The following is a 16,882-nucleotide window of genomic DNA, read 5'->3' as shown; positions in this document are numbered from 1 at the left end:
ATGAGCCTGTATCAGAGCTCTGGTACTTACCTCGTTGGAAGGAAACTTCGAACTCATGTACTGCTTCTCCCAACATATGAAAGAAAAATTTAAGCAGCTGTTTATAATGTGCTGCAACAGTACGAACCTGTTTATAGCTGTTATTAGGTTACATTTGCCGTGACATTTGCCGCGGGTATACACTGCTGTTTTACAAGAAAATGCGTGCAGGCTTGTCACCAGACGTACTTTAAGTCCTATTTCTTCTGCCCTTTCTGTTTACAGCTCTTATTTTCGAGCAAATATGGAACAAAACCAACGGAAAAAAGAAATCCATTTAGAATGGGGTATATGCACATCCTTTTATATTTCAGCATCTCTTGGCCAATCTGTCTCATCTATCATTGTTTCACACTCCATTTTAAGATTCGCTCGGCGTAATTCATTAATCATGTTGCCTGGTTCCCTGCACAGTCCGCCTAAAGATATATACGTGTAAACACGCAATTTCTCGCAGTCGCAATATTCCTGCTGGCTCTGAAATATATAGTCAAGATTTTAGCGTTGATCACTCCTCTGGAAAATATGGTTTTAACTTATAGATTCTAGTTAGTACTTGATTATATGGAGATTGCTTCAGGGTGTTTTAGGTACCTGCATCAGCGATTTTCATGGAGCGAAGTTCGCGGCCAGCGATGCTTAGTGGTGCGGCTAATCTAATTTTGCACGGTATTTGTGGGTACTTAAATATGAAGGAATTAAGCCAACGATTCTCCAATCAGGTGAAATAAATAAATAAAACAACAGGAGCTTCGCTAAAAACGGTCGTATAATTCCTACGACTGCTTCCTAACCTCAGCGCACCCATAAACCTACACGCGTGGCGAACTCGATGGTATGCGAAAGTAACTTTAGCTTGCCAGCTTGCCTTTTGTAATATCTTCAAAGGAACACGTGTGAAAGTTTCGGCATCAAGTGAGAGTAAACGTTAATCACCTGTGAAAAGTGAACTGTCCTGCCTTCGGCGCAACATGTGCGGAGGCGTATTTTACTGCATATATTATGAGTCGCGGCCGCACATACGGCATATATTATGACAATCATATCGCATATTCTACGCGGCTTCACCTACCTTTGTAATCTCGGCTCTCTTTATTTTTCTCCGCTGTACAAAAGCAATGTTTCACGTAACGGATTTTCGAGACTGCTATACGTCATCGAGTTATCTACAAGAAAATTATCACGTAAAGAGAGCGCCCGACGCTTCCCGACATCTGCGGGCAGCCGAGACTGATTATGCTAATATAATGCCATTTCTTATGCTGCGAGTCGCATAACTGCGGTATTGCTTCTCCTTGTGGCTTGAAGGCACGCTTCCGCACAAATTGCTATCATTGGCCTCTTTCTAGTCGTATTTGCGCATACAGCAATCTGTTTACTCTGAATAGCCAATGTCCTTGGGCCTAACTGTTCGCATAGGGCGTCCCATTCTCGACGACATGGGGGGAGCTCGAAGTGACTAGTTCCACTTGCGACAAAGCTGATCAAGCTCATTCGCACTGATCAAACATTTAAACACCGCCTATTATGCTTGCATAATAACATTACTTTAGTGTAAAAACAAAAAGACGATGTTAAATAGAAACCTAATCCATAAACCTCGCACGCACTGTAAAATAATTTACACCCTAAAAAGTGTAAAAAGGTGTAAATGTGTCTATAACTCACAGCCTTAGGGTGTCCATTATATAGATAAAACCCTAAGGGTGAGAGTTACAGACACATTTACACCTTTTTTCACTTTTTAGGGTGTAAATAATTTTACAGTGCGTAGGTAACAACAAGAACAACATATTTCTAGTATCGAGACCGCTTCGTTTGGGGTATACATCCTGTAGAAACACTGGAAACATGCTAGGAAGGAATGACGAGTTCGCGATATTCAATAGCGTTACTTCGAAACGGCGCCACAGAACGACAGGAACACAGAATGACGCTAAGAACAAAATCGTTTAGAGACAAGGATAAAAAGAAAGTTGAAATTACTTTCAAATACCATCGAGCTCGCCACGCACGCGATGGGAGCGCTGAGGTTAGCAGGCAGACGTAGGAATTATAACGACCTGTTTTAGCGAAGCTATTGGTTTTTGTTTCGCCTGATCGGAGAATCGTTGGCGTTTTTTTTTTTTGTATATACGAGTGCCCGCCAATACCACGCAAATTGGTATAACCGTGTTCATAATCCTTTCAGCGAAATCGGTCAACGAAAGTTGCTGATGCAGGGGCCTAAAACACCGTAAGGCAATCATCATATAATCGAGTACTGGAATCTACCAAGTAAAACTTTTTCTTTTTTCAGATAAAACGAAGCCTTACCAACTTTCCTGACTGTCAGTTCTACTTAACATTATGGGTAGCGTTTACTGGATCACTGCTAATTATTCGCAAAGCCAACAATAACGACTGATACTAATAAGTTTATACCGTTAAAGTATTCTTCAAGACACTATTTTCTTACATTTCGTTGAAAAAAAGAATGTTGAATATTAGTTGATAAAATTAAAACAGAAACTCTCTTCTTTTTCGCGTCGTAACATCGGAATTGACAGGTCACTGGTTCATGGATATCAAAGTATCGTTTGTGTTTGAGTGATTTTGGCGCAGAAAACTATTCCGAAATATTTAACTGCAGCTTTCTTTTACTGATGATTGGTTAACCAGACTCGAGCGAACGATGCCAAATCAATGACAACACGGCGAGACGTTTCAAGAACTTCAGTGCGGGGCCACCATCTTCTGTATATGAATTTTGTTCTGTTATTTTTTTCTTTCTTCTTTTTTTTGCTTTGCTAGGAGCGTAGAACTTACCAATACAGTGTAACTTCATGATACTCTTTACTGAATTTTTAAGGAAGTGAATATATAAATTGTCATTATGGTGACATCAAGCTCACCTGTTTGCTACGCTATAACGAAGCGTACAAAAAGCATTCCTCACGGGTATAAACCTTTACGTGCACTTCAACAGCAGGCAAACACAGTTTCTTTATTTCCGCTGCTTGTTCCCCAAGGGGAATGATGGAAGCAAAAAAGCAATATGAAACAGAAAAAAAAAAAATATGTTACAACTCTCTTTTTTTAACCAACACCATCGAGACGCTCGCACTCATTAAGGGGCCTTCTCATCGAGACAGGGACAAGGTCGGCACCCGCATGCGTGTCGTATGCGCACGATCTACATTCCCGCGCCTGGCAAACACACACACACACACGTGCACACACACATTGCCCATGGTCGTCGAAGAAACGGAAGGTATGCTTTGCAGTGTGACGTTTCGTATGTACCACACAAACCTCTCTAGAACCGAATTTGTAGTCTAGTGGCAAACAAATTCGGATCTACAGGGTAGATGTAGAACACTAGAGCTCAACTTGCGCTGCTCCCGCCGCCTTGATGAGAGGCCGTCTCCCTGCAGCCGCTTGTAGCAGCCGCGGTGGTGGCCGCTGTCCTGTGCCGACGAATCCCCTCCCCTCCTCGGCTATTCTCTCCCCTTTTGTTCCAACCTCACTCATCTCTCCCCTTACTACCACCATCCCATGTCTCCCGGTTTCGTGACTTTGATTCGATTTGATTAAGGGAGCAGAAGAAGCGTATTGAATGGCACTGGAAAAGGGGGGAGGGGGAGTTGTACAGGGAAAGAGAGGGAGAGAGAGAGCAGCGTGTGTCTTCCCTACGAAGGCAGTCCAATCAGTAGCAGCGCGCCCCCGCGCCTAGCCCGGCACAGGCAACGCCCTTTGTCACTCAGGGCGGACGAGCGGAGGCGAGCACAAGAGTCCCCCCTTCTGCTGGCTTTCTTGTCCGAGTCCGCCGCGGCAGTTTGTCTTCTCTAATTGGGCCCGCGGAGAACCCGGCCGCGCTATTTTTTTGTCCTCCCCGGCGTGTTTCTCTCTGTCCACTTGATCAGCCGGGCCAGCGACGCCGGTCCACTGCTCCTCGTCGAGGGTGTGCTCGCGCTCGAGCCCGGACCCCCGGCTTCTTGCTGCTTCCACGGGGGCGCCGCCGTGCACGGCCTGCAAAGATTGAACGCGCCAAAAGATCCTGTCAACCCATTGTTGCGTGCTTGCGAGAGTGGGAGGTGGGGGAAGGAGGGGGACGACACAATGACTTGCGAAAGTTCACTTTCCGCGAGTGAACAGCGCTTAGACTCTCTCGCTTAAGGCTCTCTTTTTCACTCTCTTTTCTTTTTTTGTCAAGGTTGCGTGTTCGTTTTGATCAGCTGGAAGCTGACGCTTTTTTGGCCCAATGAGTCCTTCTTTTCCCTCTTTCTCGTTCTCCGCGAGCCAAATTAGTTGCTTTTTTTTAATGCTATATAAGCTACAGGTCCACAGCGCGTGTCGGCGGAACGTCACTTACTTAACTCGTAAAAGTGAATAACTTATAATCAGGTTCTCAACAGCTGGCACAGTATGTGGTTTCAAAACACGAACCTCAACCAGCAACCAGCCTCAAATAACTCACACATCTTACTATAGTGATTCCGTGCCGCTGCCAGTATACTGAAGTGTGTACCACACCACGTTGCGGAATCAACACAAAATTTTATGAACAAGTAGAACTACCGAGGTGAGCAAGATCGCAGTATTGACATCCCCTTTTTGAAATGCTGGGCTGCGAAGTAGCGTCAATGCTAAACTTTGAAACCTTCTTGCGAGAAAAGCAGATAAAATTTTAAGCTCATGTTTTCAAAATATTTTCTTTTTGAACGAGCATCTCCGTCTGGACTTCATTCGGAAATAGTACAGTGTATACTGAAGAAAGAATTTTGCAATGCCAAGTACTTGAAAGGATATACGTCGCTATTATACCGCGTCGCTTTCAATGAACGGAAACAAAAAGATTAACTGATTGTCGCGCAGCGATTGTGTTGTAAACTTCGCATATGCTAATAATAAATAATGCTGGCGTTGCAACAACACTAACACTCTCGTAAACTTTCGGCGGCTTATACTCTTCTAAATGCAATGAAGAAGACGGCGCTCACCTGCCATAACTTAGATAGCTATCTCTGACAGAAACAGACGTTTTTAAGGGAGGCTCATTTGTGAAGTAAAAGACGACAGACTTATTTATAACCTGCGCGAACAAAGCTCCCCTGTAAACAACATCCTTTCGCTTCGCTATGTTACGGCGCCCGTATAAAGAACCTCGGAAACAACGAAAACGCCTCATCGCCCGTTTATAATAAATGAGCTGGCTGACGTGACCGCAGGTATCAGAGATGTCATGCGTGAGGCTCCCCTGCGCGTTTTCCTCTCTCCGAGCGGCAGAGCGTGACAGGCGTTTCCTAATCAGCGACGCTTATCTGATAACCAGACCACCAGCGCTGAATGCGTTTACCTCCTATACACTTCCGCAAGACTCCGGGTGAAGAAAAAAAAAAAGTGGAGGAAAAAAAAAAAAGAAGATAAGTTACCAAACCGGAGCATGGAACGATATCTCATTACAACGCACATGGCGAGAGAAAGCTCCAACGAACGAAAGAAAAAGATGGACGGGTGAGGGAACGGGACTTGTGTTTGCCCCCGTATCCTCCAGGAAATGTCAAGCAAGATTGCAGGGATCCAGGAGCGCGCGACCCTCAAGGAAACGTGACTCGAATCCCCAGCGAGGCCAACGCGACACTGAACGACTTGTCGACAGCTCTAGATTGCCCGGACACGGCGTGCCAAACCAACTATCCCTTTTTTTTTTTTTTTTTTTTTTTCGAGACGTTGTACCCCGTCCGGAAGGTTGCAGGTCTCCTACGTACAATCCCATGAAGAACACAACAGCGCGTAAGTATATACATACACAAGTCGGTGGTCAGTGCGCCATCTCTCATTCTCGATGGGAGCACGCGGTATACAGATTGGAATAAAAATCATCGAAGAAAACGCGTGTTATTTTTCTTTTTTTTTGCAAAATGGGAATCTGATACGGTTGTCGCCTCACCCGCACGTGCTGTGCACGTTCACCGACAAATGGGTGAGGCGAAGAAAAAAAAAAAGAAACAAAAAAAGAAGGAAAGAGTGAATTGCTTGGGCGGCTGTATCTCGTGCCGGGACGCGAGTATATGGGAGCTCATGTGCTATGTATACCTAGCGGTAATCAGTTGGCATATATATACGCATACACTGGCAATGATTTGTCAGGCTATCCTGCTCGAAACTTTCAGAATGAAATATTTGGCGCGTCATCTAAGTGAGCTTTCTGTCTGGGTGCCTATATTGTAACGATCAATTCATGTTTCCGTTATTCGTCTCGTAGCGTCAGTCGCGTCGTTTGGCTTATCTAAATGATAACGAAGGCGTCCCAGCTGAATACTTACGACTCGGTTGCTGTTGAGATACAGCATATAATGTATAGCTAACGTTAGCCCGGCTGTTATAAGAAAAAAAAAAAAGGGGGGGGGAACACGGTGTGAGATATAATTATAGGACCTACTACGGTGTTCGGTCGTCAGACCTCTGACGCTTTATAATTGTGTCTGGCACCGTGTTCTTGGCTAACGTCACGGCCAAACTTGGCTAACGTCAGCTGGGACACAAGGTATACGCATAAAGTACGACAGGGCGCTGTTCGCAAATGTATTCGTCTGTCTGGTCGTGTACGCATGCACGAAACTTGTTGCATCCGAGGGAAAGATATTCTCCCGAAAGGATGTTTTGAATACGAAATATGTTTAGAATTGAGAATTTAAAGGGCACTGACGCAGGAAGACAGCACAAAAGAAAATGCAGGCGTTATGAGTCCACCGCACGGCGGCGACAATCGCTTCTCGACCGCGCCGAGGCCAACGTCAACGAACAAATGCTTCGATTTTCCGAAACAAAGGAGCAGAGAAGAAATGACTTTGCGAATGATTATGGAAGGCAAAGTTCGGTTGAAGAAACAAGAGGGTAAACTTTTCCCCTTTTATGGAAGAACAGAAGAGCAGGAAAAAAAAAAAAAGAAATCCGGAACGCGCGCCTGCGCCGGGCGGGCCACGCACGAAGAAAAGGCGATGCCTGCCGTCGACGGGCGACTATCGGGAAAGCCGGAGCCGCCATGAATCATTTCGCTGACATGGGGCCGCCATCTTGGAAACCAGCCGAGCGACGGCTGAGGGGATGGGAGAGGAGAAAAACGCCCGAGGCTGAGGGAGAGAAACACACAAACACAAAAGGAGGGGACGGAAACAGCGCTAGGGTGAAGCTTCGGCAGCAACACCAGAGAAGCGGTTGGGGAAAAAAAAACTAAAAGGAGAGAAAAGAAACAGGATCGACGTGGATGGAATGAAAGAAACAGGAAGAAAACGCAGCGAAAACGGCAGAGTGGGGAAAGAAAGACAACGACGAAAAAGAAAACAAAAAAAAAAGGGGGCCGAAGCGAAAAGTGGGCGGAAATAGAAGGGACAGGGGTGGAGGCAAAAAAAAGAGAGACGTACACTGTGGGAGCGGGGGGGGGGGGGGGGGGCAGGCGAACGAAGGAGGAAGACGAGTCGCTCCGACGCGGCGCTTCTTTTTGTGAGCTCGAATCGGGCTCGCCGCGAGCCTGCCTAGCGTGCGTGCGTGAGCCACCGAGCGGGCGAGCTATAGGAGGGCGGTGGAAGGGGGGGGGGAGACACTCCGTCGGAGCCCTCCCCTTTCGTGATCGCGAAACGAAACTTGCGCAGCCGAGTTCATGGAACATACGGGTGCGCCCGAGCTGACGCCGCCGCCGCCGCCAAAGAGCGCCAAAAATGCAGAGTGAAAACAAAGAGAAGCAAAGAACGGAGTTGGGGTGTAGTGAAGGGAGGGAGAGGGAAAGAAAGAAGGGGGGGGGGGGGCGACAGACAAAACCAGTCCGCCTTCGGTATATGCCGCCGCTCGCGAATACGCCGCGTCGCTTTTCTCTTTTTCGCCGTGTTCGTGCTCTCTCGGAGTTCTTGCTTTTTTACGGATCCCACCGAGCCCGTCTCGATCTTTCTCTTACTTTATGTTTTTCTTCGCCGTTTGTGTTCGCTTTTGAGTTCGCCGCTATGCCGGTTGCTTTGGTTTTAGGATCTTCTCCGCTACACTTCCCCACACCAACCAGACTGTGCTACCCCCTTCGAACTTTTCTCTTGCCGCTTTCATATTTGGTACACTTCTCGTACGTTTCTCCCGATTATTTTCTCTTTTATTTGTTCTCTATTCTTCTCCGCTTTTCTAGAATTAGGATCGTACGCCGCAGAAAAAGCGAGAGGGGAGAAGGAGTGGTAGAAGGAGGGGTCGAAAAAGGGAGGACACCAGGCACAAGAGAGAGATAGACGGAGAAAAAAAAAAGAGTAAGAAAGGTGCCCCATCTCCAGCGCGTACACACGCACGCGCGCTCACTAGAGGAGGAACTGGTTTCCACGCGGCAGGCACGGGACTCTGGTGGGCGGCAATAGACCGAGCAGCGGCAGAGGCGCGTTTTTCTGACTGGGCATCACGTTGAGCGCTGAAACGGCGGCGTGCCTGTCTGTTCGCCCGCCCCGTTTCTCCCGAAACGCTCTTGGGTGTGAGAGAAACGCGTGCGCGAAACGCTGAGCCCTTATTCCGGCTGCGGGATTCCCATTTTCTTAAATATCTTTTTTTTTGTCGTTTACTAACGCAACTAAATAATGCCGACACCACGAGGTGGTGCTCTGGCTCCTCCTTTGACACGCGATAAGTGTGTAATTATATCGGAGAACGTCGCAGAAGCAGAACTGCATCATCAAAGTGACACAAACGCGAGAAACGCTAAAAGCACGAAATATCACCGCTGAGAAAAATATATCTCAAGACGTCGCAATCTCTACAAGTTCTCATAACTCGGAATGGCACAAAATGGAAAAAGATGACGTATGTCTAGTTCGAAGGGGCATACAGAAAGTACAATGTCGCTATCGCCGAACGAAACCGTTACATTCACTTTCCCCACAATATGAATGGGCTAGCTCCAAGAACTTTAGCTATTTTTCTCCTTTCAACCATGCCTTATTGACGAACAAGTGCATTCAAAGCGCGCAAGAAAATACCGCTGAATTGTAACAAAAATCGCGATCAATAGTTAATTATGCGACTGAATCGACTCGTGCTTAAGCGAGTGCCTCACACGGAGATTCGTAAACCGAGGTACATTTCCTTAGTAAGATTTGGCTTCGTTTAGGGCAAGGAATAGATGTCGCATATATGCACGGGGAAGGACACTGATGGCATATGATCGTCGCATCGCTCAGCTGCGGCGCGGGGTAATTGAACGCTTTGCTGCACTGAAGAACACTGTTCCAACCCTTACTCTTAAAAAGTCGATAAATAAAATACGTTCGCTCGCGCGTCGTGCACGAGCTTATTTCGGCGATGGGCGGTGCAATTTAGCAAAATGTCACATCGTGAATGCCTACAACCCCGTCATTCATGTATGCACGTGCAAACGACATGCGCGTCACGGTGACTCACTACGGGCAAACTGTCAGCTCCTCTGTAAGCTATATAGCGTAAATCGCCGCGGAGCCAATTCTTCTGCTATGTATACATATATGTTTGCCAACTATAGTGTTTCCCTATAGCACTTTAGGTTCGGGGCCCAACGTGATCGTCGAATCACATGTGCAGTTCGAATACCTCAACTCAGTGAATAACTGGTCGTGATACCAGCTGTCTAGCCCAGATGGGCATACGAAATCGGTATGTACAACGCGTGGCTCGAGAAAAAAAGTTCCAGGACGTGATCTCGAGTTTCAAGCGGCGGCGCCGAAAGAGAGAGAGAAACGAAAAGCTATAGGTAGGGAGGTTAACCAAGCACGCGCCCAGTTGGCTACCCTGCACTTGTGGAGGGGGAAAGGGAAAAATAGATAAGGAGTGAAAAGAAAAATGATAGAGTAAATCATTCCCAGAGGCAGTCGCAGAGGAATCTCCGCTGTCACAAGCATTCGTACCATCCAGTGTCCTTCACTAAGTGCAGAAGGGCTTTTGTGGCATTTTGCATGCAAGAATGCATAGGCCACGGTCCACAGATCTTTTATTCCGAGAGCGCTGTATTACCGGACAGGTTGAGTTTAGCTTGTAGAGTACGTCGATGAGTGTCACAGGGTGGGCAGTCACACAGAAGGAGTCTCATCGCACCCGTACAAATTGCACGCCGCACTGTAGGCCATCCATATTTGAAATGAACAGGTATTGGTAAATGCGACACAGTAAGGTTGTTTCACGACGGGAGAGTCCAGGTGGCAGGCAAATTCGCATGTTAGTCGCGACCTAACTTAACGCGCAGATTTGGCCCGTTGCATGAGCGGCGCAGATTTTATTGTGTACACCTTTGGCTTCGACGTCACTTGCGAGGTGACGATCGCTGTTTGGAGAGATGATTATTTTCGCGAACAGAGTGATATCGGCCAGACTGCAATAGCTTGGTAACAGGATATCATTTACGCAACCCACAACAACGTGATGATTTAACCACTCTCCTTTCCCAGAAAAGAATTGAATGAGAAGAAGGAGAAGAAGAAAATAAATGAAAACACCCATTCATGCGCATATCATACAGCAAGTTTTTGCACAACAAGCTACGAGTCCCAAATATCCGTACTACTGATTTCCTACGATACGTGCAAACATGCCGTCTGTCTTGTATCAGAGTTCATGTTTCAAACGTCGACTATTTTTTGTGCCGTTCTCTCAATGCTGAAACACTGAAATGGCGAACAGAAAGCGTCCTTGTGTTCTAGGTTGAAGGCTCATGCATGTAGCACGCCGTATACACATTGCCGCGCAAAGCGTCTCGGCTTAAAAATAAGGACACCGGGCCACGCCTTCTTTCCCCGCACAAGGTTGAGCAGGGAGCGGCGGCGGCGTCCCGATGTGAATAAAACGCTGAGCAATCCTTCAGTCAGTACACAGAACGTCGCGCTATACTCCAGTCGGAGAATCCGCGGAATGGAGCTTATAGGAGGGCGGCGGGGGAGACGAAAGCGAGAAATAAAGGGTTCGGAAGGGGGCAATCCGATTGCCTCGCTCGCGACACCAGTGGAAATTAAATGGTCTCTCGGTTTCGCTTTATACAAACCCGCCTTTCTTTCTTTCTTTTTTTCGGTCTGGAAAACGAGGTGCGTGCAGCACGGCACACAAAAATGCACCCACGAAGGGTGCGTGTTCCTCAGCCCAAAGCGAAACAAAAGGTAAGAAAGTAAAGAACGACACGCTTCAGCAGAAGGGGTGCCAAAATAAAAAAAGTAAATAAATCTCGTATACGGGGGGGGGGGGGGGGGGGGAGTCCGCAGCAGCCCCGCCTTGCTCAACAATGCGTTCTCCTTTCTCGCTACATTTGTAAAGCGGGAGTCGGGGCTCGTTTGTCTTCATGAATTGCCTGATTTATCGCCGCATACACACACGCCGGAGACTCCAGACGCGGAAACCCTTTCCCATTCGCGCGCGCTCTCCTCACTTCGAAGCAGGACCGGTCGCTGGGAATGCTCAATCTGCAGTGCAAACCCTCCGCAAGCCTTGTACATGTGTGAGTGTGTAGCACTGTGCTCTCCGCACAGTCGGCCCAGGCCGTTCGCACTCGAATTTGAAGGCAAGTGGAAGCTATATAAGGGGGGAAAAAAAATCCAGCGACCGAGAGAGGCTGCGAGATGCGAATATAGCACAGACTACACGCTCTTGAGAGTTTGGAACTGCGAACGGGGGAATAGAGCGAAGGCGAATAAGGATTACACCGCCCTTTGCGACCCGTCATGGCAGGAGCATGCGTGCTTTAACCCTATGTAAAAACGGTTCCCCGGGAGTATATGTATAACCTTTCTCGGTTCATGGTCCCGTTGCGGAAGAGAGCTTTTTAAGAGAACCTCTGGGGAGCTCGTGTTGCGTGAGACGAGCCTTGAGTGCATCGGATGTTTCTGGTTTATTCCTATTTCACTCGGTCTTGTATTTTCTTTCTTTTGTCTTCCTTTTTTTCCTTTTTTTTTTCGTGGCTCAAATGTCATAGATTTCTGCTCAGACTATCTGATCTACTGTGCTGCGGTTAGCCTTTTACGGGCATTCCGACATCGCTTATGAAAGAAGCTGCCAAGAAAGTTGGGCACTCACTGCATGACCGTTATGGCACTTCGGGTTTGTGCTTTCATATAACGTTTTCTTTTAAAGCAGCGCGGGAATGGCGCGCATTATAAAATAGCTATAGTGTCCCCGCTGCACTCGGATATTACATGCTAAAGCACGAAATAGCGATTTAGTAGGAAAATTTGTCACTAGACAGAAATCCATTATGTAAGATACAGAAAAAGTGACAAAAGGTGAAATAATCGGTTGTCGTTCGGCCTGAGTCTGGCAATACACCTATGCATAGTCGTAACGGCGAAGATTCCTTTCCGCATGCTTTGTGGGAGTGTCCACGCGCACTTAAGTTTATTCCAACATTGATAATGCAATGAGTGTTATAAGCTACAGAAAATAAGAATTAACCAAAACTTTAGAGTTTACGCAACTAAAATGTGAAAATGGTGTAAAATGTTTACATCATCATGATGATATCGACGAAGATAATGGAATGGTGCACGAAGCGTTTCGCATTTTAATGAAAAGCCCCAAATCTGTACTTTGCTCCGCGGCAGGCGAGACTGAAAATTCATCGCTTGCATTCTTTTGCGTACGCAATGTACGGTATATATGGCCTAACAGACTATAGATGAAAATTTTTTACCGAACTGTGTATTTCACTTCAAGTTCTACATTTGGCAGAACTTCACCATGCCCTCCATCTGAAATCCTATTCACACGAGAAAAAAGATATTCTTTGAAACGACGGTAGATGTCAGTGAAACAAAAAAAAATCCTTGCACTAAAAAGTGCCATGGCAGCAAAGCGTAGGAGGCAAGCAAATGCAAAACAGCAGTCACGAAGGAAAAGCTTTGGGAATTCGGCGGCTGATAGCCATAATAACTTAATCCGCATTCGATGACTAATCACTTCCTTATGCAACATTTAGTTTGCCTTAATTCAAACACGAGCATTAACGTTGGTTATGTGGCTGATCGTTGTTTATGCCCAGTATCGTTGTACGCGCCGTGCGGTTATAGGTCGTTTATACGGCATACGTGTGCGTTGAAGACAGTGAATGAAGTATTGACACTCTCCAACGCGTTTAAAAAAAAAAGAATGAGCCTTCATGAAAGCACTTTCTGTCGAGAGGTGGAAAAGGAGTTTCAACAAATGCGGCATTAGCCGCGCCGAAAACCCTTTCTCCTATCCCTTTTACTTCGCGCTCGCCAGAACACAAGCTTCTGTTTCAACTCCGCCACTCAAGCGCCGCGTCGTTTACAGTGCGCGACGGCGAACGCTGTGGCGAAAGCTAGGCCGCCATTCGCTGCCTCTCTTCTTTTTATCTTCCCACCTCGGCTGTCGGGCGGAATCTTATTCCGGCATTTTTATGGCACAGAGTAACAATTACGAGCCCATAAATCGTCTGCGGCCGCCCGTGAGGACGTTTCACGCACGCGCGTCCCGTCGTTAAACCGCGAACGCTCGTTGGCTCTAATTTATGGTCGCCGCCGCGACCCCGCGCCTTGCGAGAAAAACGCGCGCCGCCGACGCCGAGCTACGCGAAACACAGCGAAGCCGCGCTTCTCGCGCGCTCGTACGCACAACACAACCGCCGTCGACGACAAGCGCCGGCATGCGCGTACTTGAAAGAAACGCTTCTGCGGAGACGTCTTCGCACGACGGGTGCCGCGGTATGTAGTAAGCCTCCAAGCGGAGACCAATGTTGTTATATGTAAGGTGACATCACGGTTAATGTGCTTGCTATTTAGGCCCGACCACACGGAGCACGGGATACGCGTCTCCGAGTCCCCACGTTTGTGAAGAAGGGAGGTGCGAGTAGCCACAGATACGCGCACAAGTAAGCGCTTGTGCTGCTGGGGTCATCTTCGGGGGAAACGTTCGTTTTTTTTGTTTGTTTGTTTGTTTGAGGAATTTGAGAAGAAATTTATTCTTAAACTTGCGCAAAAGAGGCCATCGCGATCGAGAAATCTGATGCCGATCGAGCCCGATTACGACCGAAACTACCTCGCGCATCACACCCGCATAAAATTTTGAGCACTTGCCTGTTACGGCAGCGTTGGATATCGCATTTCTCGCCATCTCAGCCAACAAGCAAGTAGTCACGTGCTTTATTTTTATTATGCTTGCGAATCACAAGCGCACTAGCAGAGAGAGAGAGAGCCTCGACGGAGGCGACCAGTGGTTCATTATTGATAGCGCCCATCGTCTTTGCGCGACGCGGAACAAGAGCGGTGACTTCCGGAGTCTCAGCGCGATCCCTAAACAATAACCTCTTTCCAAAGCCGCACCGGAAGTTTACGTGCCGGTCACGTGACGACGTCGCGCAGACTGTCACTTCCGTCGCATACGCTCGCAATGACGTCCAAAGTCGAGCCCTGCCTGACGCTCGCGCGGGCTGCATGCGCGTCTCCACTCTCGAGACGCGTATAGACGTCCAAGCGCGCATGGCATCGCTGACGCGCGACGCGTATACAGCCATGCGCGTACGATTAGCCGCGTGTGGTTCGGTTTTAATCGGTTCGGATAACTAAAGTGTGTTTTGCATGATTATATTGCTTTTGTGCCTGTTCTGGGCTATCAGGCCCTAATTAATGCCTAATTTACTAAAACAGCTTTACCTAACATTGCTATTTAGTGCACGTCCCTTTCACGGCCAAACAAAAGCGGTGATAGCTTATGGTTTGATCGACGTTCACATTCATGCCGGAGACTCTCTTCCTAACGACGAAAAACTCGCCGAATTTCTTCCTGCTGCAATATGTCGAAACTCACCTCGTCTTTTCGCTCTGTTTATTCCAGTCGGTCTGGCACTATACGTGGGCTTTATTTACTTTCTTCCCAAACTGCGCTCTAGATATTTCAGATCTGTGCTGTTATTATTTTACGATGTTTTTCGTTACATAAAGATGAGTAGCCGTCACCATTATAGGTCCATAACTCATTTTTCTTTATTTTAAATTTAAAATAAAATTGCAGAGACAGAAGACGCGTGTTTGCAAAGATCCTCTTTCTGCTCCGTCGTAGTCCGAGTTATACCGATGTACGGGTTTATTCCTCTATAGGCAGCCCAGTCTCGTCTCCATGTCGTCATTTTCTTTCAGCAAGAAGTATACACGAGAAAGCACTTGAGTGGATGTCCAGACATAAACAAAACGCGTGGCGGAGATCGCGGGAGTCGCACGCATTGGCCTGCAATGCCCGAGCCGTAAGCCCACGAAAGACTTGAAGAGATCAAATCGAAAGTTTGGCGGCGCTTAGGGAAGTAAAGCATAAGCACTATTAAAGAAGGCAAAGTGAAGGCTGTGGAAAAAGAGAGAAACCGCTCTCCTGGCTGTGATTTATTTTTTTTTTCTCTCTCTTTCTGGAAATCATTCTCTCGGCACCCGCTGCGTTCCCCCGAAGCCGCAAAACTGCGTTCCGCTCGCTGCAGCAGCCAAGGGGAGCGGCGGGCAGAGAGCCGCGGGGTCCTTATCGCGGTCAGGAGTAACGTAGTAAAAGAAATTAGTCGCGCTCTCTACATTTTCTTTTTTACCCCGGAGAAGAATGATTTCACCATCGAGAAGGGGGTATCTAAGAGAGAGGGAGGGGGGTATTGGGGAAGCCCGGCGACGGTACTCGCATAACACAGCCTGTGATAGCAGTGGCGGCGAACGCGGGCGGAGAGGAAGAGGGCAGTTCTCACGGGCGAGAGAAATAAATCGTACCAGCGAGGAGAAAGAATGAGGCGAGGAGGGAAGCGACAAAACGACGGCGATTTTTCATACAAATGGCCCCCGCCGCTCCAGGAGTACGGAAGGGAGAACTGCGCTTGGAGCTTTCTCTCTACACAGCTTGGCAAAGCAAGTAAGCGAGCGGTCGCTCGGGGTCTCCGCGGTTGCCGCGGAACTGTTAACGCCGCGGAAGAGAGAGGCTCTCTCTCCGAGCGGTTGAGGCTCTCGAGAGTTATAAATAGCGGCCGTTTAAGCAGCCCGCGCCGCGTGGTTCGGTTTATTACGCCAGTGTTGTGGCGTGTGTGTGTGTGTGTGGTGCTCCCGCACCACGGCTCACTAACGCTTCTCCACCCTTCCCTCTATATGGATACACGCAGGCTATTACGCTTAGGCGAGAGAGAGATGGAGGGGCCCTCGCTATTTCTTCTTTCGTGGTACGAATGTTTACACACGTTTACATGGGATACGCACAATATACACGCACTCCGTCGCCCGCCGACGTAAGACCGGCGGCCCACGCGCGTGAAGCCGTCGCTTCAGCTGCGGTGGTGCGAGAAAGCGTGCAACGTGTTTATGGAAGGGACCGCGACGTAATATCCGCGCAACGAGTCCGGGAGCGGAGGGGGGCTTCCCCCGTCGGCGAGGCTTATACTGTATACGCACGCACAGACGCGAGCCGAGACGACCTTGCCCCGCCATTCCAGCGGGCCTTTCGCACTTTCGCTCGGCCGGCGCGCACGGTCCTGATAATAGTGCCATTACATTTCCATTCGAGTGCAGTTAACCCGGCGGAGCGGCGAATAACTGCGCTACCGCAGACGAGTCTGTCGGCGGCGGACGAAGCGTGTCTACCGTGGGCGAGGCACGTCGGCGGAGGTCTTTTCCTCGACATTGTCGCTATGTAGGCGGCTGGCCGGGCTTTAAATGAATACGTTTACAGTTCCTGCCGACTTTACACGGTGTAGCGGGAAATAGACGGCGAGCACTACGTGCTCGTCGATTCTTCCGCTCATCGGTCACGTTGGTGGCCCGAAGTATAATACATAAAGTGAGCCATTACATTTCCTATTGTCTCACGCTCATTCCACCGAATTAATGGCGTTTACATCTCCCGCGGGTATTTCCTG

At 48.1% G+C, this 16,882-nt stretch overlaps 2 long non-coding RNA genes across 2 annotated transcripts in view; one reads left to right on the top strand and one right to left on the bottom strand.

The window, feature by feature from the left end:
* Positions 1-16,882, top strand: part of LOC129385013 (uncharacterized) — a 136,011-nt gene that overhangs the window by 17,906 nt on the left and 101,223 nt on the right. The gene's annotated exons all lie outside the window — the stretch shown is intronic.
* Positions 3,000-16,882, bottom strand: part of LOC140218483 (uncharacterized) — a 138,416-nt gene continuing 124,533 nt past the window's right edge. Inside the window, exon 6 of the long non-coding RNA XR_011894756.1 lies at positions 3,000-4,050. This is a non-coding gene — a long non-coding RNA (uncharacterized lncRNA). The remainder of the gene's footprint in view (positions 4,051-16,882) is intronic.

Source organism: Dermacentor andersoni, chromosome 5 (assembly GCF_023375885.2).
Source record: "Dermacentor andersoni chromosome 5, qqDerAnde1_hic_scaffold, whole genome shotgun sequence".
NCBI classification, from domain to species: Eukaryota; Metazoa; Arthropoda; class Arachnida; order Ixodida; family Ixodidae; genus Dermacentor; species Dermacentor andersoni.
This window is presented reverse-complemented; position numbering and strand designations above follow the sequence as displayed.